The 24,192-nt window shown below is 48.5% G+C and overlaps 1 long non-coding RNA gene across 2 annotated transcripts in view; it reads right to left on the bottom strand.

The window, feature by feature from the left end:
• The window catches only part of LOC103164869, a 31,437-nt gene extending 16,137 nt beyond the window's left edge, over positions 1 to 15,300 (bottom strand). Inside the window, exons 1-2 of one of the 2 annotated variants that reach the window (XR_005660398.1) lie at positions 15,172 to 15,300; positions 9,357 to 9,508 (exon numbers count right to left, since the gene is read on the bottom strand). This is a non-coding gene — a long non-coding RNA (uncharacterized LOC103164869). Of the gene's footprint in view, positions 1 to 9,356; positions 9,655 to 15,171 lie in introns of those variants that run through there. The other variant, XR_484365.4, reaches the window with a different exon arrangement.
• Positions 15,301 to 24,192: the final 8,892 nt, after the last annotated feature.

Consider the following 24,192-nt stretch of genomic DNA (forward strand, 5'->3'; position numbering starts at 1 on the left):
CCCATCTACTGGCCTGAAACTCCCAACTCCTTCATATTGGACAAACCGTCATTCGTTCCACCTTCAAATCTCAACTAAATCACATCTCCTCCAAGGGGGCCTGTCTGACTAAACTCTCATTTCCCCTATGCCCACTCCTTTAGTTTCATCTATGCTTTTGAACTAAACCCTTTAAGCCCTTTGATATTCACCCCAACCCACAGAACTTAATATGCACTTGTCCTTCTACCCTGTCATTTCTCCTCTCTATAATTTATTTCAACATCTTGTGTCCCCTTCTAATCTGTAAACTTCTTGTGGGCAGGGATCCGGTCTACTATACTATATTATATATTATATTGTATCCTCCCAAGCACTTAGCATGGTGTTCTGTACGCAGTAAGGCCTCAATAAATACCACTGACTGATTGAATTGAGAGAGATTTAACAGTGTGAGAGTTTGGCAAGCAAGAACTAAGGCTGACCTTCCCTTCCACAGTCTACGGACTCTATGGCTATCCTTCGCTCTGCATTTTCTAGCTGCATTTAAGAACGGTGCCGTGCCCTTTAAAAGTAGATGTCAGGGTTTCAAATAACTCCATGTGAAAATCCAAAGGGTTTGGAAAGCGGCATTTTGCGAAACATCAGGGAAATTTCTAAAAGATTCCTCTATGCGTTTCGGCGACCTGGGAACGGTGCCAGGAACCTAAGGCAAATTTATTTTAGTTAAACATTAAATGTTGTGGGTGCTGTTTCTCAAGCCTCAGTATTATTCTGCCCCTCAACCATTTCTTCTCCTCCCTATGGTGACTCTTTAAGACATAGAATGTCCCAACTCAGCGCCATGAGCATTTCTCAGGCTTGGAGAGCAAACCTGGCAACCTGAGGAGGGCTCTGGGACTTGGACACAATGTACTTTTGGACCCCGACACCTCTGGCCGGGAGCTGGGACAGTATCCCACTCAGGTCCCTGGAGGGGCACAGTCATTAAGGACCCTCTAGACTGTAAGTTCACCATGGCAGAGAACATGTCTGTTCTATTGATAACAATAATAATTATTATTGTGGTACTTAAGTGCTTACTATGCGTCAGGCACTGTAATAAGCCCTGTGGCGGATACAAGCAGATTGAGTTGGACACAGTCCCTGTCCCACGCGGGGCTCACAGTCTTCAACCCCATTTTACAGATGAGGTCAATGAGGCACAGAGACGGGAAGTGATTTAACCAAGGTCACACAGCAGACAAGTGACAGAGTCGGGATTAGAACCCATGTCCTTCTGACCCTCGGGCCTAAGCTCAATCCACTACGCCAAGCTGTTTCTCACATGCCATGCCGATTTTTGCATTTCTTCACATACTGTTTCTCTGGGCTCCGAACAAATAAAAAGAGACCTGCCAGATTTCCGATAAATTACTTGATAGAACTTGGAGAGAAAAGCGGGAAGTTTCTGGGATATTTTCCTGGGTGGACAAAATGCCTTGCAGCTCAGGAGTTCATAAATGGAATGAAGGTGTATCATCGATCGGACTCTAGAGTTAGTTGCATGGAAATGAAATAGAAATACGTAAATAGGTGTTTTCATTCAAGATGAAAGGATGCTTGCTTTTATCTCTGGGCATACTATTTTACATTAGTGAAGAAGGAGTTTTATCCAATAACGTGCCCAATTTAAATAACCAGATAATATTGGAAAATACACAAAAATGAGATGTCAAACAATTTAGTGCAAAATTCAGCCTCCTCAAAGAAGTATTTTTGAGAATAGGACCATCTACAATGCTTCAGCAACTTATAAATCTTATTGCAAATTGCTTCTGATTCTCAGATAACAGAAGCTCCTACCATGGAATCCCCTTCAGTAGAAATCCCAAATGGAAACAAAAATGCAACAGATGGAGTGCTCTATACCTCTCCTGATCAGGATGAGGAATGTTGAAAGGCAATATTCAGAGGGATCGAGAAAGCTATAAAACCGGGTCAGAGAGCAGTCACTGGCCATTTCAATTAATCTTGCATAAATGGGTGTGGGGTTTGGGGGCAGGATAAGTCACTGTTTGCTAGAACACTTCGAGTTCACAACATACTCAATTAATGTTATTTAGTGAGCGCTTGTCATGTGCGGAGCGGTGTACTAAATGTTTGGGAAAGCACAATACGACAGAGTGGGTAGATTGATCCCTGCAGGCAAGGAGTTTCCAGTCCAAGGGGAGACAGACACTAGAACAGATAATGGGGAGGGGAAAGAGTCCCCTCTCAGGGTGGCACCTGGAGAGTTTCCAGTCCTCTACCAGTCTCGGCTACGGGACGGAGAGTCAAGCAGAGGGCTTCCCATTCCATTCCTAGCTTGGGCAGTGACTAGGCGGCGGAAGGCCACCTGCTACAAGTCAAAACTCCCTTTTGCCGGGCAGCAGCGACTGCGGGAGAGAGTCGAGGGTGGAGACTCAAGTTGACCGTGTGGAAGCAGGCAGTGGTCAACCATTTCTGGATTTTTGCCAAGAAAACTCTCGGGATCCACCACCAGAACGATTGCAGATGGAGAGCGGGGCCTTCTGGGAGAGATGTGTCCGTGGTGTCGCATTAGACAAGACAAGGGGAAAGAGTGAAGTAAGAAAAGATGCTCCTCAGGATTTAATTCTGTGTAGTGACAGGATCTGGTGTAGGAAATGCATGAGGGAAGCCATCCTGAAAAGGAACTCCAGGCTCAATAAATTGTTGCTCAAAAAAATACTACCACAGAGGGCAAGGAAACTCCTTTTGGATCTTGCCAGTGGTAAGCTCTGTTGCACTGTGGACAGAGCATTATATCGAGCTGTGTGAGAGACTCCAACAGAAAGAAGCAGTCCATGCTCTCAAAGGGCTTGCAATTTAATGCGGTAGGTGGGGAGGAGGGAGAAGGGCAGGCAAACAAATTACTTACAAATACTGGGGGCAGGAAATCACTGTTGGGAATAGGAGTACATCATCCTATTGGTTGAACTTTGATCTCATCTATCCCGTCGTCAGTGTCCTGCCCACATTCTCCCTTTGGTCGGGAACTCTCCGCCCCTTCATAGCCAGCTGACCACCACGCTCTCCGCCTTCAGAGCCCTCCTGCATTTATACCTCCTCCCGGACTAACCCCTCATTTCCCCACCCTATCCACCCTCTCCTCACTTGGATCTGTACCCCTTAAGTACTTTGATACTCTCCCCATCCCCAGCGCCCCGGCACTTATGTTCATATAATAATAATTATGGCATTTGTTAAGTGCTTACTATGTGCCAGGCACTGTACTAAGCACTGGGGTGGATACAAGCAAATCGGGTTGGACACAGTCTCTGTCCCATGTAGGGCTCACCGTCTCAATCCCCATTTTACAGGTGAGGTCACTGAGGCCCAGAGAAGTGACTTGCCCAAGGTCACACGGCAGACAAGTGGCAGAGACAGGATTAGAACTCATGACCTTCTGACTCCCAGGGCCGTGCTCTATCCACTGAGCCACGCTGCTTCTAATAATAATAACGATGAAGATGTTTGTTAAGCGCGTACTATGCGACAAGCACCGTGCTAAGTGCTGGGGTGGGCACAAGGTAATCAGGTTGTCCCAGTCTTAATCGCCGTTTTACAGATGAGGTCCTTGAGGCACAGAGAAATGAGGTGACTTGCCAAAGTCACACAGCTGATAAGCGGCGGAGCCAGGATTAGAACCCATGACCTCCGACTCCCAAGCCCGGGCTCTTTCCACTAAGCCACGCTGAAAGGGGGGTGGCTAACACTCTGCCATTACACTCACTCTGCCATTTCCCCTCTCTATAATTTATTTGAATATCTGTCTCCCCCTCTAGACTGAAAGATCCTTGTGGGCAAGGATTTGTATTTATCAACTCTACCGTTTTGTATTCTCCCCGGCACTTAGTGTATACACAGTTAACGCTCGGTAAATACCACTGATAACCTGTTTCACTTATTTTTTCCACTATCAATGGATCAATTAATGGGATCTAGTGAATACCTACTATGTGCAGCGTATTCGTAGATGTTAAGGTTAGGGGAATCAATGGTATTAACTGAGTGCTTACTGTGTTCTGCGCACTGTACTGAGCGCCTGAAAGAGTACGAGAAGCAGAGTGGCTCAGTGGAAAGAGCCCGGGCTTGGGAGTCAGAGGTCGTGGGTTCTCATCCCAGCACCGCCGCTTGCCAGCTGTGTGACTTTGGGCCAGTCGCTTCACTTCCCTGTGCCTCGGTTACCTCATCTGTCAGATGGGGATTAAAAACTGTGAGCCCCACGTGGGACGACCTGATCACCTTGTATCCCCCCAGCGCTTAGAACAGTGCTTTGCACATAGTAAGCGCTTAGCAAGTACAACCATTATTATTATGATCCAACAGAGTCGGTAGGCATGTTCCCTGCCCACAGTGAGCTTACAGTCCGTGTAAGGTGCTAGTAGTGAGTAGCTGTTTGGTTGACACGATAGTCGGCGGGGAAATGCCTCCTGGACGAGGTGGGGCTTTAAAAATGGGGAGAGCAGATCTGAAGGCGGAAGCCATTTGTGACAGGGAGGACGTGAGTAGGCTTCAGTGACAAAATGAAGGTGATAGTTATAAAGAGAGCAGGGAGGCACAGATGACATTAGCTTCTAGGACAGTGAGACTGGTGGTGGTGTCAAATGGGACGGGAAAATTAGGAGGAGAAGCATTTTAGGAAGGATGTCGAATGGCTAATTTAAGGTACCAGTGAGATATCAAGAAGGAGAGGTACTGGAGGCAAGAGGAAGCGCTCTATGGAACAGTGGGAGAGAGCTCGGGGTGGGTGAAGGCAATTTAATAATGGTGGTATTTGTTAAGGGCCTACTATGTGCAAAGCACTGTCCTAAGCGCTGGGGGGATACAAGGCGATCAGGTTGTCCCACGTGGGGCTCACAGTCTTCATCCCCATTTTACAGATGAGGTCACTGAGGCACAGAGGAAGTGAAGCGACTGGCCCAAAGTCACACAGCCGACAAGCGGCAGAGCTGGGATTAGAACCCACGACCTCTGACTCCTAAGCCCGGGCTCTTTCCACCGAGCCGCGCTGCTTCTCTGTAAGAGGTCATCCTCTTAGAGGTAGAAGTCGAAGCCGTGACGAGTGAGGGTAAAATGAGAAAAGTAGGGAATCCAGAGGCAGAACCCTGTTACACACCGACAGGTAGGAGCAGAGAGGAGAAGAGCCGGCGAATGAGCCCGAGAAGGACCAGTCAGAGAGGTCAGATTGAGATAGAAGAGTATTTTCAGTCAGTCGGTCACATTTATTGAACGCTTACTGTGTGCAGACCACTGTATAAGTGCTTGGGAGAGTACAATATAGAAGTATGATAACGTTCCCTGCCCACAGTGAGTTTACAGTCTAGAGGGGGAGACAGACATTAATATAAATAAATCAAATCAGAGATATGTACATAAGTGCTGTGGGGCTGGAAGGGGGGTGAAAGAAGGGAGCGAGTCAGGATGACGTAGAAGGGAATGGGAGAAGAGGAAAGAAAGGCCTCTTGGAGGAGATGTGCCTTTGATAGGCTTTGAAGGTGGGATAGCATTTTCGCCGGTAAGGAGCGGTCACGCCCTCTAGACTGTAAACTCCGTGGTACCGTCCTCTCCCGGTCGCTTCGTACAGTGCTCTACGCACAGAAAGTACTCATTAAATACCATTGATTGAGAGATTGGTCGGTCAGTATATTTGAAGGCACCGAAAGTCTAAGGAGGAGTAGGACAAAAACCATAGGTTTGGGACTCGACCGTGACTTGGCTAAGAGAAGGTTACCGTAGACCTTGGAGAGCACAGTTTTCGTGGAGGGAGGGGGTAAAAATCAGATTATAGTGGGTCGAGGAAGAGAGGAAGCTGGAAGAGAGGAAATGAAGGCAGTAGGTGAAGAGCCATTCAAAGAGTTTGACCTGGAATGGAATCAGGTAGGTGGGTTGAGAGCTGGAGGGTGTGGGGTACAGAAGAGGAATTTTTTTTTTAGGTTTAGAAGATACTTAAGCATGATTAAAGCCAGAAAGAAATGTGTCAGCCAAGAGTAAGAAGTTGAAGATAGAGGCGAAATAGAGGACAGGAGGAAGAGTTTTTAAGTGAGAGGATATAGCACACAGGGAGAAGCAGCGTGGCCTGTGCAAAGAGTCGGAAGCCCCGGGTTCTAATCTAAGCACCGCCGCATGCCAGCTGCGTGACCTCGGGCAAGGCATTAAACTTCTCTGGGCCTGAGTTTTCTAATCTGTAAAATGGGGATCAAATTCCTGTTATCCCTCCCTCTCAGACTGTGAGCCCTGTGTGGGACAGGGACTGTGTCTGATATGATTATCTTGTATCTTTTCCAGTGTGGAGCTCAGTGTTTGGCACATACTAAGCCCTAATAAACTATTGTGATTACTATCGAGGTCGCAGGGTCAAATTTGGGTGAGGAAACTCCCTCTTGAGAGACAGCTGGGCAGAAGGAGGTAAAAGAGGAGGAGAGAGAAGAGCATTAAGGAGGGAGTGTCTTGGGGAGGTTAATGTCTAATGAAGAGGTGGGATCCCTGGAAACTCCAGACAAGCATTAAATGTTTGGAATTCTTGGCAGGGAGATGGTCGGCTGGCGAGTCGATGAGGGCCACGGAGTAGTGTTGCTGAACACAAGAGATTTCGGTGTTTTAGCGGCCAGAAGAGAATGCAAAGTAGGAGAAGCCGGCCTGGTGCTTGGATTTCTGCCCACGGTTTTCGTCATGGGAACGGAAGAACAGAAGTAGTGGACCGAAGGGTTGATCTAGGGCCGGGGATTGGTGCGAAAAGGAAATGGTGCGAGGTAGAGAAGAAAGTGTTGCCGGTATGAACTTCTCTGCATCCAGTTAGGGGAGGATTGACAGGGTGTCCAGGAGGGGCGGGAAGGCCTGGAAGGAGTAAAAAGCCTTCGGAGTTCAGGGGTCACCGCATCAACAGTATAGAATCGATAAGGTTAGAAATGATCTGTTTATGCTCAGGTCTAGCGCGCGTCTAGGTCGGGGTATGGCCGATGTGGGACGGACCAGGAAATCAGAGGAGCCGAGAAGGGTGTGAAAAAAAGTGACTGGGGTCAGGAGTGCTATCGGCTGAAGCAGCCAGTTCCACCTGAGGGGCTCTCAATAAATCGATCGGTAGTATTTATTGAGCGCTTTTTAGGTGTAAAGCATAATATTCAGCACTTGGGAGAGTACAGAAGAATCAGTGGTCACCATTCCCTGTACTCAGTGAGTTTAAGATTTAGAGGCTCTGTTAGGGCTGACGCAGTGTCAGTAGGAAAAGGATGAGTTCCAGCGTCAGCTGTCTTCGGGTGCAAGTCGTCTGGGAAGCTCGTTTTGTTTTTACCAAGAAGAGAGTGGGTTAAATGGGGTAGGAGCGGTGAAAGATGTTGGTCCCTGGATGAGGACTGATCAGACAGCCTTAAAATTTACAGTGTGCTTGTCCTGTTTCAATTATTTCCAAGGTTTTCTAGATTTAGCTCTAAAGCACTTAAATTTCACTGTGTTTCGAGTTTAGTAATCTTTCCCTTGCTGCTATTAGTGCAAACACAGTGACCCTTGTTACCGATATAACTTTACCAATACAAAAAAGTAAGAAGCGAAAGTGAAGCTGACGTGTTCGTCGTGCGTTAAGTTTAATGGTGCTGTGATATCTATGCAGGTCCTGGACAAAATGCTCCGTATATTTAGAATCAAACCCTCCGGGTTTTCCAATTATGCAATTTGTAGCAACTCTCTAAATTTTCCAATGTTTCTCAGGCCTGAGGAAAGTTCAAATTTAAGAAGGATAGCACGGTACAAGGACCTGCCGGATTAGGAACCCAAAAATCTCTTCCGTGGAAACGTGTCTGTTATATTGTCGTGGAGTGCTCTTCCAAATGCTTAGGACACTGCTCTGGCCCACGGTAAGCTCTCAAATAAATATTGATTTGTTTCTTCCCCCCTCGCCAAACTACTCACTTCATCTCAATCTCAACTGTCTGGCCCGGAAATCCCTCCACCTTCCTAGCTGAGAGAACACTACTCTGTCCACATTCAAAGTTTTATTACAATCCCATCTCTTCCAAGAAGCCTTGCCCCAGGTAAAGTCCTTATTTCCCTTACTCCTTCTTGCATTGTCTGTGCGCTTGGATCTATCCCCTTTAAGCACTTGATATTCACCCCCCCCCCAACCCTGCTTTGCACACAGTAAACAATCAATAAACATTACTACCACTACCAATAACTGTGGCATTTGTTAAGCTCTTCTTATATTCCAGACATTTAGCACACTGGGGTGGATACAAGCAAATCGTATTGGACACACCTTCTGTCCCACAGTGGGGCCCACAGTTTTAATCCCCATTTTACAGATGAAGTAACTGAGGCACAGAGAAGTAAAGCCACTTGGCCACGGTCCAAGAGCGGACACGTGGAAGAGTCGGGATTAGAACTCGGTTCCTTCTTACCTAGGAGATGTAAATTACGTAGGAGAAGGAGCATGGCTTAGGGGCAAGAGCCCGGGTTGGGGAGTCAGAGGTCATGGGTTCTAATCCCGGCTCCGCCGCTTGCCAGCTGTGTGACTTTGGGCAAGTCACTTCACTTCTCTGTGCCTCAGTGACCTCATCTGTAAAATGGGGATTAAAAACCGTGAGCCCCACGTGGGACAATCTGATTACCCTGTATCCCCTCAGCGCTTAGAACAGTGCTTTGCACACAGTAAGCGCTTAACAAACACCACCATTATTATTATTATTATAATTCTTCCCAGGCCTGTGCTCTATCCACTGGGCCTCGCTGCTTCCGATCGACTCACTGATCGATTGGCTCTACTTCTCAGTGAGACATGGCCCATTTTGATTTCATTTAGCTTTATCTACCTAACCCATACAAAGAGCCCAGGTTTTTTTTTTAAGGCCACACTCTATTATGAAGTTTCATTTTCAAAGGCCAACAGTTTAAGCCACTCCATAGTATACCTTTACACTTATGGACCTGTGAATTGATTGCAGACGTGAAGTGTCCTAATTCCCCCTCGATGCTCGGCATGTCAACTTGCAGGCGGTAAATCTGTAAATCCGGCTGGAGCTTCCTTCTGTCGTTGTCATGAGAAGCAGCGTGGCTTAGTGGAAGGAGCACGGGCTTGGGAGTCAGAGGTCTTGGGTTCTAATTCCCGGCTCCGCCGCTTATCAGCTGCGTGACTTTCGGCAAGTCACTTAACTTCTCTGTGCCTCAGTTATCTCATCTGTAAAATGGGGATTACGACTGTGAGCCCCACGTGGGACCACCTGATTACCTTGCATCTACCCCAGCCCTTAGAACAGTGCCTGGTACATAGTAAGCGCTTAATAAATACCATCGTTATTATGATTACCGTTGCATCTCCCTCTCCAGAAATCATCAAGTCCTACCTGGGGTGAAATGACGAGGCCTAGCCTGAGACAGTATGGACGGAGCCTAGCCTGTGTTCTCCGCTGCTGTGATCCTTGTGTTTTCGGTCGCGGCTCCTTCCTCCCACGGATGCCGTTATCGTGTAGCGGAGATCTGGAGTTCCAACAGACGGCTGGGGAAAGGACGAGAAATGGGAGCGCGGGCAGAGCACAGTCAGAGGATCGTGGCAGCTGGGCGGTTGCTCCCCTGCTCCTACGAGCTGAGTAGGGCAGGGCAGGGATCTTCCCGGAGAAGCAGAATGGTCTAGTGGATGAGGTACGGGTCCGGGAGTCAGAAGGACCCGGGTTCTAATGCCGGCTCCGCCATTTCCTGCTGTGTGACCTCGGGCCTCTCTGGGCCTCAGTTCCCTCCTCTGTAAAATGGCGATTAGGACCGTGAGCCCCAGATGGTATTACTGCTGCTATGCGGCTTTCAGACCCGGATCTACGGCAGAAGGCACACGGTTTTTCAAGCGGTTTCTTCCTTGTCACCTCCCGCCCATCCTCAGCATAAAATGACCAGGCCGAAGAACCGAAAACGAGGTCTTGGATCACAGGGCAGTGGGGAAGCGAAGGCCCAAGGATGGCACGGTTGGGATACCACCCTGGCACGCAGAAGGCTAGAGAGGGCTAGACTCAGTGGAAAGAGCCCGGGCTTGGGAGTCGGAGGTCGTGGGTTCTAATCCCGGCTCCGTCGCTTGCCAGCTGTGTGACTTTGGACAAGTCGCTTAACTTCTCTGTGCCTCAGTTACCTCATCTGTAAAAGGGGGATGAAGACTGTGAGCCCCACGTGGGACAACGTGATCACTCTGTATCCCCCAGCGCTTAGAACGGTGCTTTGCACATAGTAAGCGCTTAACAAATACCACCATTTTAGACAGGGTGGCAGGTAGAGGGCGAGCTTTGGGGGTTTTTTAATGGTACTTAAGTGCTTTCTACGTGCCAGGCGCTGTACTAAACGCTGAGGAAGACAGAAGCAGGTTAGATACAGTCCGTGTCCCACCTACGTTCAGAGTGTAAACTCCTCGTGGACAGGCCCCATGGATCAGAAGCAAATTCTCACATCTGCTTTGAGCCGCTTTGTCATCGCCTCAAGCGTGGGAGCATAGACTCGGTTAAAAATAGTAGAACAATCAATAAAATACGAATAGTAGCAATCAATCAATCAATCAATCGGTGATGTTAATCGAGCACTTGCTATGTGCAGATTACTGTAACAGTGTTGGTATTTGTTAAGCGCTTACCATGTGCAGAGCACCGCTCTGAGCGCTGGGGGAGATACGGGGTCGTCAGGTTGTCCTGTGTGGGTCTCACGGTCTTCATCCCCATTTGACAGATGAGGTAACTGAGGCACCGAGAAGTGAAGTGACTTGCCCACAGTCACACAGCTGACAAGTGGCGGAGCGGGGATTCGAACCCGTGCCCTCTGACTCCCAAACCCGGCCTCTTTCCACTGAGCCACGCTGCTCTCTTGGGAGAGTACAATGCAACAAACTTAACAGATCAATAATAGTGGTTATAATAGTAACCGCCATATTTATTGAGCACCCATTTTGGGTGGTTTTGACACATTCCATGTCCACGAGGAGTTTACCTTCTGAACGTAGGTGGCTTAAAATTCGGTACAACCGGAGTGGTCAAAATAAAGAGGTGAGCACCATTATATATGCGAGTACTAAAGAGGATCCCCTCTCAGGACCGTACCTGGAGTTTCCTGGACTCTGGCCATTCTCGGCTACCAGAGGGATAATCAAGCAGAGGCCTACCCATTCCATTCCTAGCTTGGCCAGTGGCTGACGAGCGGAAGGCCATCTGCCGCTGGACGGTACCGGGAGAGAGCCGGGGGCGGACACTCAGGTTTCGCGTGTGGAAGAAGGCGATGGTAAACCGCCTCCGTATTTTTACCGAGAAAACTCGACGGCTACACCACCGGAACGACTGCAGATGGACGGTGGGGCGTTCTGGGAGAGATGTGTCCGTGGATCGGAGAAGACTCCACAGCGTAAGCGCTTAGTAGAGTGCTCTGCACACAGTAGGTTCTTAATAAATATGATTGAATGACTAAGACAAAAGAGGGCGTCAACGATCTGGAAAGTGCTGGAACTGGCTGAAGGGATGCTATGGCACTGGGGCCTGGGAAACCCGCCGGTGGAAGCTTATAAGTGGGATTCGGGGGCAGGGATTGTGTCTACCAAATCCATTTTACTGTACTCTCCCAAGTGCTTAGAACAGTGACCCGTACACGGTAAGAGCTCAATAAACGCCACCGATCGATGAGTTGATCGACTCCCTCCTAAATTGATCCGCTTTAGAAAGGAAGCTCACCGCGGGCAGGGAATACGTCTGCCAGCCCCGTTGCACTGTACAAGTGCTCAGTACGGTGCTCTGCACACAGCACTCAGTAAATACCATTTATTAATTGATCGATTAAAAGAAAAGGACCAAATTCACCACACGGTCCCGCTTTCCTCCTTCGATAATGGGCCCAGGCAGGGTACCTTCAATTCTGACTCAGATAGCTATATCGTCCTCAGACTCCAACATCATATCAGCTTTCCAAAGGATGACCTTATGGTCACCACTATCACCAGCCTTTATTAACTACCGACTGGACGCTCAGCCCTGTACTAAGCACTTGAGGTCGTAAAATCAATCATATTTATCGAGTGCTTACTGTGTGCGTCCATTCATTCATTCAATCGTATTTACTGAGCGCTCACCGTGTGCCGAACGCCGTATTGAGTACTTGAAAAGTACAATTCAGCAACAAGTAGGGACAAGCCTCCCCACAACGGGCTCACAGTCTAGAAGCGGGGAGACAGACATCAAAACAAGTGAACGGGCAACAATAGCATCGATATAAATATATACGATTACTGATAAATACACATCATTAATTAAATAAATAGAATTCTTCATCTGTACGTATATATCACACAAGTTCTATGGGGTAAGGAGGGGAGTAGTGGGGAGGGGAGGGGAAGCAGAGGAAAAGGGGGGCTTAGTCTGGGAAGGTCTTCTGGAGGAGGTGAGCTTTAGTAGCGCTTTGAAGGGGGGAAGTGTGCTAGTGTGGCAGATTTGAGGAGGGAGGGTATTCCAGGCCAGAGGTAGGACATGGGAGAGGCAAGAACGAGTCACGGGCAAGAGGAGGTTAGCGGCACCAGAAGAGCGGAGAGTGTGGGTTGGGCTGTAGAAGGCGAGAAAGGAGGTGAAGTAAGAGGGGACAAGAGGATGGAGAGCTCTGAAGCCAATAGTGAGGAGTTTTGGCTTGATACGGAGGTTGATGGGCGACCACTGGAGATTTCTGAGGAGGGGGGCGACATGCCCAGAGCGTTTCTGTAGAATGATAATCCGGGCAGCAGAGTAAAGTGAAGACTGAAATGGGGAGAGACAGGAGCTGGGGAGATCAGAAAGGAATAATCATGTTGGTATTTGTTAAGCGCTTACTATGTGCCGAGCACTGTTCTAAGCGCTGGGGTAGATACGGGGTAATGAGGTTGTCCCACGTGAGGCTCACAGTTAATCCCCGTTTTACAGTTGAGGTAACTGAGGCACAGAGAAGTGAAGTGACTCGCCCACAGTCACGCAGCTGACAAGTGGCAGAGCTGGGATTCGAACGCATGACCTCTGACTCCCAAGCCCGGGCTCTTTCCACGGAGCCACGCTGCTTCTCAGCTATGCAGTAATCCAGTCGGGATATGATGAGTGATTGTACTAACGTGTGCAGGGCCCTAAGGGTTTGGGAGAGTACAATATAACAGATTTGCTAGATGGGTTCCCAACCAACAGGGAGCTTATAGTCTAGAGCTATAAAGATAAAATAGAGGTGCAAAGTGTGTGTGTGTATATATATATATATATATATATATATATATATATCAGACTCCTTTCATTATATATAGATATACATATAAAGAAAGGAGTCCGAGTATCACAGAGGCTGAGGAGAGGACATGAGTGGAAAGGTGAGGGATCCATCACGGAAAGCTTCCTGGAGGACGATGCCTTTTAGAAGTGCTTGAAAAAGGGACACAGCTAGTCAAAATCAAGTTGGCGGAGAATATTTTACAGGGGGTAGGAGGAAGGAGAATCAAGAGAGAAAAATAGGAGATTTGCTTGAGACGATGAACTGGGATGTGATGGGAGAGAGAAGAAAGAGCCAGCTGGAATTTTGGTTCTGAAGGGGTGGGGGGTGGGGGGGCAACTGGAGCCACTGGAGATTTCTGAGGAGGGGAGTGATGTGCCCCACTAAGAATTTTAGGAAGATGATGTATCCCGAGGTGTACGAACCAGAAAATGTGGCTACAGTTATGATTATAGAAATACACTTTTGAAAAACAGAATTCACCTTGGCGTCAACTCATTTTAAAACCTGGGAAACTGCATTAAGAAATTAAATAGCTTAAATAGCTTTCTCCACATCACGGAGCAGTGGGTGGGCACATCCAGCATTATCATTAATAAAGATACGTTAGTGAGAATGATAATAATAATAACTTCGGTATCCATTAAGCACTTACTATGTGCTAAGCCCTGTACTGAGCAGTGGGGTAGGAACAAGATGATCAAGTTGGATACAGTCCCTGTCCCCCCTGAGGCTCACAGTCTAAGAGGAAGGGAAAACAGGTACTCAATCCCCATTTTATAAATCAGTTACACAGAAGTCAGGTGACTTGCCCAAAGTGTTACAGCAGGCAAGTGGTGGAACTGGAATTAGAACTCGGGTAGCCTAGTGGAAAGGGCGTGGGACTGTGAGTCAGAGAAATGACGTTCTAATCAAGGCTCCCTCACTTGTCTGCTGTGTGACCTCAGGCAAATCACTGACTTCTCTAAGCCTCAGTTTTCTCATCTGTAAAATGGTGATTACCACCTCCCCCTCTCACTTAAACCGTGAGCCCCCGTGAGATTGGGATCACGTCCAGGCTGATTATCTTGTGTTTATGCCAAGGGTTTAGTACAGTGTTTGGCCCATAATAAGTGCTTAACAATTATCTGCCCTTTCCTCTCCATCTAAACTGCTACTTCCTGCCCGGATTACTGCATCGGCCTCCTAGCTGACCTCCCTGCCTCCTGTCTCTCCTCATTCCAGTTAATATTTCACTTGGCTGCCCGGATCGTTTTGCTACGAAAACATTCAGGACGAGTTTCCCCACGCCTCAAAAAACTCTAGTGGTAGTTCAGCCACTTCCACGTCAAGCAGAGACTCCTCACTATTGGCTTTAAAGCCCTCAGTCACCTTGCCCCCTCCTACCTCACCTGGCTACTCTCCTACTACAGTCCGGCCCGTACACGTCGCTCCTCTGACGCTAACCATCTCACTGTGCCTTGATCTTGTCTATCTCAGCGCTGACCCCTCGTCCGAGTCCTGCCTCTGGCCTAGGAACACCCTCCCTCCTCAAATCGTACATATGATTACTCTCCCCGCCTTCGAAAACCTTCTTGAAGGCCCATCTCCTCCAAGAGGCCTCCCCCGACTAAGCCCTCCTTTCTTTTACTCCCACTCCCTTCCTCGGCACCCTGACTTTCTCCCTTTGTACCTCGCAGCCTCACGGCACTTATGTACATATCTGTAATTTATTTAATTATATTAATGGCTGTTCTCCCCTCCCCACCCCCAGACTTTAAGCTCGCTATGGGCAGGGGATGTGTCCGTTCATTGTCGTATTGCACCCTCCCAAACGCTTAGTAAAGTGCTCTACACACTGAAAGTGCTCAATAAATACGACTGACTGAACGAATGATGATGATGACGACGATTATAGTTTGTGGTTATTATTATGGCAATTTGATCTCCTACCTCCCAGGCCTTTATTCTTTCCCACCTTCATCGTCATGTTGCAATCACAGCTTCCAGGCAGACACTCTTCATGTTTGGAATGGTTCTTGAATGGCGAGAGGAAATTTGAATTTCAAACGTGTATCCTATAGACAACCACTCTCCTTGTGTAATGGACGGGTATTAGGTGAATGAATAAATAATAGACTGATAGCAGGGTTTGGACCGTAACACTTACCGTATTTCCTTGGCAGTGATACCGACATTTCAGGGAATCATTGCTGAGTGAATTTCTGGGCAGCTAGCTTAATTTCACAATTCTTTATTTCCCACTGTAAATTTTCCTTAGGCATTGAATACTTATATTCCTCTAGATGCTCAGCAGGAATTTGTGTTCCCTAGCATCATGCCACTGAATTTCCATTTCTCTTTCATAATTTGCAGTTATATGAACTTCTAAAATCACAATAACGACAGAACCTGCAGAGGTACGACGCTGTATGTCTGTCTTATTAATGTTGTAGTTTAACAATTCCTTTTTTCACACAATCGAGATTTTTTTAATTACCAAAAAGTAATTTGAGTTCCTATAGGATTTCAGCCACCTATTTAAAACTGTACCCTCTCAAGGTCACACCTGGAGAGTTTCCAGACCTCTACCAGTCGCGGCTACGGGAGGGAGAGTCGAGCGGAGGCCTAGCCAGTCCATTTCTAGCCCGGCCAGTGGCTAGCGGGTGGAAGGCCATCTGCTACAAGTCCAAACTCCCCCGTGCTGGGCAGCTGCGGCATACGGGAGAGATTCGAGGGCGGAGACTCGGGTTTTCTGCGCGGGAGGAGGCGGTGGCAAACCGCTTCCGTATTTTAACGGAGGAAACTCTATGGATCCACTACCAGAACGATTGCAAATGAAGGTGGGGCGTTCTGGGAGAGATGCGTCCCTGGTTTTGCTACGGGTCGGAGATGACTCGACGGCATAGAACAAGACGACTTGAAGCCGATGTCGCCGCGAATGAACAGATCTCTCTCTCTGAACAAAAGAGTTCCAGGTGAGTCGGTAGGTTAGATGCCTTCCTGGTGAGGAAGGTTTGCAGATATCTGGAATGTGAATATCTTTAAAATGCTCAGGGACTTGCATATATAGGTAGAATTTGCTTTGGGTGACTCAGTGAAAATTGCTCTTCGTTCTCTCGTTACTGATTTGGGGTGATCCCTGCCACGCGGCACGCCGATTTATAACACCGGCCAAAGGTTTGCACAAACACAGATTTCTTCAGTTCGAAGTCCATCTATTTGTGGTCTCCCTCTAATAAAGTTGGGCCTTTTGACTGGTTGCCTCGTAATCCCCGGGGCTCAGGAAGAAACGTCTTTACAGCCCGGGTGATAGGGACTGGGGAAAACAGGCGGATACCGGTTCGACCTCCCGGTTGCTCTGTTGTTCACCCTCAAAGCCCATTCTGACAAACAGTGAGTCAGCAATATCGACTCCGTTGCGGTGGATCGCACAATTGGGCCTCCCAAAATCTCGCCGTTGGATGATAATAATAATAAAGTTGGAATTTGTTAGGCGCTTACTATGTGCGGAGCACCGTTCTAAGCGCTGGGGGAGATACCGGGTCATCGGGTTGTCCCACGCGAGGCTCACAGTCTTAATCCCTGTGATGAGGTAACTGAGGCACAGGGAAGTCGAGAGACTTGCCCTCGGTCACACAGCTGACAAGTGGCCGAGCGGGGATTCGAACCCATGACCACCTCTGACTCCCAAGGCCGGGCTCGTTCCACTGAGCCACGCTGCTTCCCTTGGGATAAGGCGTCTGTCTCTCAGCTGGTGGAAGACAAACTCACAAATTTGGTAGATGACGTATTCATTCATTCAATAGTATTTATTGAGCGCTCACTATGTGCAGAGCACCGTACTAAGCGCTTGGAACGAACAAGTCGGCAACAGATAGAGACGGTCCCCGCCGTCTGACGGGCCCACGGTCTGATCGGGGGAGACGGACGGAAGGGAACGATGGCGATGAATAGAGTCGAGGGGAAGGACGTCTCGCAAAGACAGTGGAGACTAAATAGAATCGAGGCGATGTACATCTCATTAACAAAACAGATAGGGTGATGAAAATAGATACAGCCGAGCGGACGAGTACGGTGCCGAGGGGATGGGAAGGGAGAGGGGGAGGAGCGGAGGGAGATGGTGGGGGGGGGAAGAGGGTTTAGCTGCGGAGAGGTGGGGGGGGGCGGCAGAGGGAGTAGAGGGAGAAGGGGAGCTCAGTCTGGGAAGGCCTCTCGGAGGAGGTGAGTTTTAAGTAGGGTTTCGAAGAGGGGAAGAGAATCGGTTTGGCGGAGGTGAGGAGCTCAAGCTACTTATGAACACACAGTGCACTTTGAAAATCACTTTCAGCTGCTCCTTGAGGGTTTTTCTAATCTCATCAGCATTTCGGTTACTTGCTTAGAGCCGTGTAGGAGACCTCTGAGAAAGGTCTACAGCATAGAGGCGGTGAATTAGGGGAATGAGCACCACCGATTGTGTCACTCCCTGCTCCTGACCTCCCTGCTCCTTCAGGTTATGAAATTGGGTTCTCGTGACCTGAGAGAATCGAAACCATTCCCAGAGAGGCCCGACTTGTCGCTACCTACAATTTCTCTTTCCGACCTACCTCACTCATTCATTCAGTGGGCGTGGCTCAGTGGAAAGAGCCCGGGCTTGGGAGTCAGAGGTCACGGGTTCGAATCCCGATTCTGCCACTTGTCAGCTGTGTGACCGTGGACGAGTCACTTCACTTCTCTGGAACTCAGTCACTTCATCTGTAAAATAGGGATTAAGACTGTGAGCCTCACGTGGGACAACCCGATTACCCTGTATACCCCAGCGCTTAGAACAGTGCTCTGCACATAGTAAGCGCTTAACAAATACCCACATTATTATAGAGAAGCGGCGTGGCTCAGTGGAAAGAATCCGGGCTTTGGAGTCAGGGGTCACGGGTTCGAATCCCGGCTCGGCCACCTGTCAGCTGTGTGACTGTGGGCGAGTCGCTTCACTTTTCGGGGCCTCGGTTACCTCATCTGGAAAATGGGGATTAACTGTGAGCCTCCCGTGGGACGACCCGATTACCCTGTATCTACCCCAGCGCTTAGAACGGTGCTCTGCACGTAGTAAGCGCTTAACAGACACCAACATTGCTATTTAATGAGCCCTTACTGTGCGCGGAGCACCGTACTGAGCGTTCGGAAAGTACGACTCAGCAACAAAGAGAGGCAGTCCCGGTCCACAACGGATTCACAGTCTAGAAGGGGAGAGGCAGACATCGAAGCAGGTAAACAGGCATCAGTGGCCTCAATGTAAATAAATAGAATTATAGATATATACACATCAAAACAAGTAACCAGGGATTAATAGAAATAGAATTATAGATATGTACCTATATGCACAAGTGCCGTGGGGCGGGGGGGGTAGAGCAAAGGGAGCCAGTGGGGATTATGGAGAGGGGAGGGGGAGCTGAGGAAAAGGTGGGGCTCAGTCTGGGTTTACTTCTTCGGTGACCTACTTCTTCAGGCTATAACACATGGCCCTCGTGATCCGAGGGAATCAAAATAATAATAATGATAATAATGATGTTGGTATTCGTTAAGCGCTCACTAGGTGCCGAGCACCGTTCTAAGCACTGGGGTTGATACAAGGTGATCAGGTCGTCCCACCTGGGGCTCACGGTCTTAATCCCCGTTTTCCAGAGGAGGGAACTGAGGCACCGAGAAGTGAAGTGACTCGCCCAAAGTCACACAGCTGACAAGTGGCGGAGCTGGGATTAGAACCCATGACCTCTGACTCCTAAGCCCGGGCTCTTTCCACTGAGCCACGCTGCTTCTCTCAAAATGCCTGACAGGTAGCGAACGGAGTTCACTGTCCGCTGTCTACAAAGCAGACCGATGTGAAGGTTCTGACTAAGCCATTTCTTAGAAACTAATAAGGAAGCGGGGAGCTGTCGCCCAGCTGAAAATCTGAAAGAAAATTGACAATACCCAACTGCACCAACAGGTAAACCCTGCCAGACGATAAACACCCCAGACCACAGACTCCTGATCAAGACTCTGAAAGCTGAACTGAAACTGTAAAAATTCCTTTTCAGGAAGAGTCAGTACAGCACCGGCTGAACGTAATTGTATGTAATTAATGCTTTTATCTTGATTAGACTGAGAGGGATGACTCACTTGCCCGGGGAATGGATAACAACTAATGGGGTCATGAAGCTTGAGGTAGAGAGGAAATCGTGCTCATTTCTAGACTGACCCAGGTATGTTCAGATTCACGCAATCTGTTTTGGGCCCCTTAGACCATAATCCCTTAAAATAATACAATCCTCCTAAGTGATTCGCTCATTACAGCGTGAGTTTCCACTCTGGGCCTCGACTAGATCTTCGCTAGAGAATTAGCGGAGGCCAGTTGTCTGACAATACTGAGAACAATCACGGTATCTGTGAAGTGCTCGCTGTGTGCCAAGCCCCGTTCTAAACCCTGGGTTAGTTACGAGGTAATCAGATCGACCCATATGGGCCTCAGAATCTTAATCCCCATTTTATAGATGAGGTAACTGAGGCGCAGAGGAGTAAGTGGCTTGTCCATGGTCACACAGCAAACAAGTGGCAGAACTGGGATTAGAATCCAGATCCTTCTGGCTTCCGGGCCCATGCTGTATCCACTGTGCCGTGCTTGGCTCGGTTTGGACAGGTGATTTGGGGGTTTTTTTGGTGGGGGGGCTTTTTTGGCATCTGTTAAGCACTTACTATGTGCAAAGCACCGTTCTAAGCACTGGGGAGGATAACAAGGTGATCAGGTGGGGCAAACAGTCTTAATGCCCATTTTACGGATGGGGGAACTGAGGCACAGAGAAGTTAAGTGACTTGCCCAAAGTCACACAGCTGAGAAACGGCGGGACCGGGATTCGAACCCATGACCTCCGACTCCCCAGCCCGTGCTCTTTCCACTGAGCCACGCTGCGGGGTTTGATGCCCCTCCTCCCCTGCGTGGGCAGAATTGGATGCATTACCTGCCCCTAGGTGAAGAACTGGGGAAACCATTCTGACCTCCATTTTCAGGAAGTTATAGAGCCTGGTGAAGGAAGAAAGAGCTTGCCCCGGTTTGCCAATGAATCAGCTTGGACCAGAAGTCAAATTTCCTGACTTTCTGTTTTTTTTTCATCCGCGCCGCCTTCCTGGAACATCTAAAAATGACCATTCATTCATTCAATAGTATTTACTGAGCGCTTACTATGTTCAGAGGACTGTACTAAGCGGTTGGAACGGGGTAACGGATAGAGACGGTCCCTGCCCTTTGACGGGCTCACAGTCAAATCGGGGGAGACGGACAGAGAAAAACAATAGCAATAAATAGAATCGAGGGGATGAACGTCTCATTGAAACAATAGCAAATAAATAGAATCATGGTGATGTACATCTCATTAGAAAAATAAATAGGGTAATGAAAATATATGCAGTTGAGCGGACGAGTACGGCGCTGAAGGGAGGGGAAGGGAGAGGGGGAGGAGCAGAGGGAAAGGGGGGGAGAGAGGGCTTAGCTGAGGAGAGGTGAAGAGGGGGGTAATAATAATAATAATGTTGGTATTTGTTAAGCGCTTACTGTGTGCAGAGCACTGTTCTGAGCGCTGGAGGTGATACAGGGTGATCAGGTTGTCCCACGTGAGGCTCAGAGTGAATCCCCATTTTACAGATGAGGTAAGTGAGGCACTGAAGTGAAGTGACTTGTTCAGAGTTGGTGACTCTGAGCTCCCCTGAGCCTGCAGAGGCTAATTTAGGGGCCGAAGCTCAGGGCCTCGGGCAGGAGCTGTCACTGTAATTCCCATCGCCACTGGATCAAATACCACGTGCCAGTACCCTGCCCCTTTCACTGCGATTTGCTCCCGCCATAACTCCTGGCAGTGGGGTCCTCCGCAGCCTACAGGAGTTTTCTGGGAATGTGGTGGCAGCTGTCACCCCACTCCGTTCGTTGTGCTCTTATCATTATTTCTAATAATAATTGTGGGTTTTTTTAAGCACTCACTACGTGCCAGGCCCCCTCTGCGGATCACGCCTGGGAGCTTCCAGGACTCCTTCAGTCTTGACTGCGGGAAGGAGAGTCAAAGAGAGGGGTAGCCGTTCCGTTGGACGGGGAGCAGAGGGAGAAGGGCAGTTCAGTGTGGGAAGGCCTCTCGGAGGAGGCGAGCTTTCAGTAGGGTTTTGAAGAGGGGAAGAGAATGCGTTTGGCGGAGGCGAGGAGGGAGGGCGTTCCGGGCGGCCCGGGGGGTCGACGGCGGGATGGGCGAGGACGGGGGACTGTCTTATACGGTAGGAATATTGATAGCCAGAAGCACTGTGGCTTAGTGGAAAGAGCATGGGTTTGGGAGCCAGAAGACCTGGGTTCTAATCCCAGCTCGGTTGCTTGCTGTGTGACCTTGGGCTAGTCCCTCAACTTCTCTGTGTCTCGGTGATCTCATCTGGAACGTGGCATTTCAATCCTCCTCTCTCCAATTTAGACCGTGAGCCCGATGTGGGGCAGAGATTATGTCCAACCTGATAATCGCATGTCCGCCCCAGTGCTTAGAGCAGTGATGGACACCTAGTAAGGGTTTAACAAATACCATAAAGGCAACAGTATCTGTCACTTAATTTGCTACTCTCTCTGTAGGTATTTATAGGCACATACACACTTCCAACCTTCTAATCGATCACAAAATCTGGGACAATCACATTCTGGGACAATCACAAACAATCACAAAATCAATCTATCAATCTAATCAATTACAAAATCTGGGACAATCACAAACAATCACAAAATCAATCTATCAATCTAGTCTAGAAGCAGCGTGGCTCAGCGGAAAGAGCCCGGGCTTGGGAGTCAGAGGTCCTGGGTTCGAAGCCCGGCTCTGCCACTTGTCAGCTGTGTGACTGTGGGCGAGCGACTTCACTTCTCTGGGCCTCAGTTCCCTCATCTGGAAAATGGGGATTAACCGTGAGCCTCACGTGGGACGACCCGATGACCCTGTATCTACCCGGCGCTTAGAACAGTGCCCTGCACCTAGTAAGCGCTTGACAAATACCAACATTATAATCAATCACAAAATCTGGGAGTCAATCAACCCTTAAATCAACCCTAGTAAATCTAGGTAGAGTTGGGAGAAATTTAGAGCCGGATCTTTAATTTGCCAACGGGAACCTCCTCCCAAAATGTAGTTTATCTTCCTACAGGATATGAACTCGTAACTCCAATAGTAAAAGGAGGTGGGCAGATTTGCGTTTAGGGGTTTCCTTCCGAATTTCGTGACTTAGTTCTGGAAAGAGGTTAAGCGGGTGGGTAGATTGACCCAGATCGGCCTCACTGACCCTCTAACCTACATTCCACTACCTCGTTTGCGCGAAGCTGATTTACTAAACCCTTCTTCCTCCTCACACTTCTTCCGGAAAATGAGCCATTCACCCTCATCTCCTGGGCTGGAGCTGGGCTGTTTACTAGAAGGCCTTTTTCTCATGGTCGGTAGTTAGTTGTTAGCAGGGTATTGTAATGCTCTTGACATTTGGCCCCAGGTCATTTCGACAGACGAGTTTAATTAATTTGCCGTCTAAATTACTCCACCTCCTGCAGTTAGGGATTAAAGTTCAATTGGGTTGGGTGGTTTTGTAATTCTTTAAAGCATTGTTTCTTACTAATCCCCTTGATCTTTTGTGTTTTCCTTTGGGACCAAGGGAAAAAGGTAAGGAAGGGGGAGGAATGCTTGTCCTAATTGGTCAGCGTGTGCACTTTGATTAGGAAATGGAAGGCCAAAGAGAACTAGAAACTGGATTGGGACAGGGGAAAACTGCCTCTTTATCCAGAATAGGGCGTGATCTTGTGACCAGAGAGTCCTTTTCTTGAGAGAAAAATAGTTTACTACCTGGATTCACTAATTTACTACTAGTTTACTAGTTAATTTACTAGTTTACTGCACTAGATTCACCAATGAACTAAAATCCTTATGAGCTACGGTAAATAATGATGGTATTTATTCATTCATTCATTAGTATTTATTGAGCGCTTACTGTGTGCAGGGCACTGTACTAAGCGCTTGGAAGGTACAATTCGGCAGCAGATAGAGACCATCCCTGCCCAGTGCCGGGCTCACAGTCTAATCGGGGGAGACAGCAAAGCAAAAGAGAACAAAACATTTATTAAGCTTTTACTATGCGTCAAGCACTGTTCCGAGGGCCAGGGTAATGATAATAGTAATAATGTTGGTATTTGTTAAGCGCTTACTAGGTGCAGAGCACCGTTCTAAGCGCTGGCGTAGATACAGGGTCGTCAGGTTGTCCCACGTGAGGCTTACGGTCTTCATCCCCATTTTCCAGATGAGGTAACTGAGACCCAGAGACTAATAATAATGTTGGTATTTGTTAAGCGCTTACTCTGTGCAGAGCACCGTTTTAAGTGCTGGGGTAGACACAGGGGAATCAGATGGTGCCTCGTGGGGCTCACAGTCTTAATCCCCATTTTACAGATGAGGTAACTGAGGCACAGAGAAGTGAAGTGACTTGGCCGCGGTCACACAGCTGCCAAGTGGCAGAGCCGGGATTCGAACCCAGCTGCTTCTCGTAGAAAGTGGATCCAAATGAATACATTTTATCCAGTTCCTGTTCCTCAGTAGGCCCCGAGTTTAAACCGGAGGAAGAACAGGTATTGAATCCCCATCTAACAGTTGCGGAGACCGAGTCATAGAAAAGTTAAGTGAGTTGTCCAAGGTCACAGAGCAGACGTGTGGCCGAGCTGAGATTAGAACCCAGGTCCTTTGACTCCCAGGCCTGTGCTCTTCCCGCTGGACCGTAAATGGAATACTTTTTGCCCGGGCATGAGAAGTCAAGGACAAGGATTAGATTTGGGAGGATGGGGACGGGAAAGGATGCCTCAGTGACCTCATCTGGAAACGTGGGGCAACCTGATGACCCTGTATCTCCCCCAGCGCTTAGAACGGTGCTCGGCACATAGGTAAGCGCTTAACCAGTACCAACAATATTATTATAGTTGCT

This window comes from Ornithorhynchus anatinus, chromosome 9 (genome assembly GCF_004115215.2).
Source record: "Ornithorhynchus anatinus isolate Pmale09 chromosome 9, mOrnAna1.pri.v4, whole genome shotgun sequence".
In the NCBI taxonomy this organism is placed as follows: Eukaryota; Metazoa; Chordata; class Mammalia; order Monotremata; family Ornithorhynchidae; genus Ornithorhynchus; species Ornithorhynchus anatinus.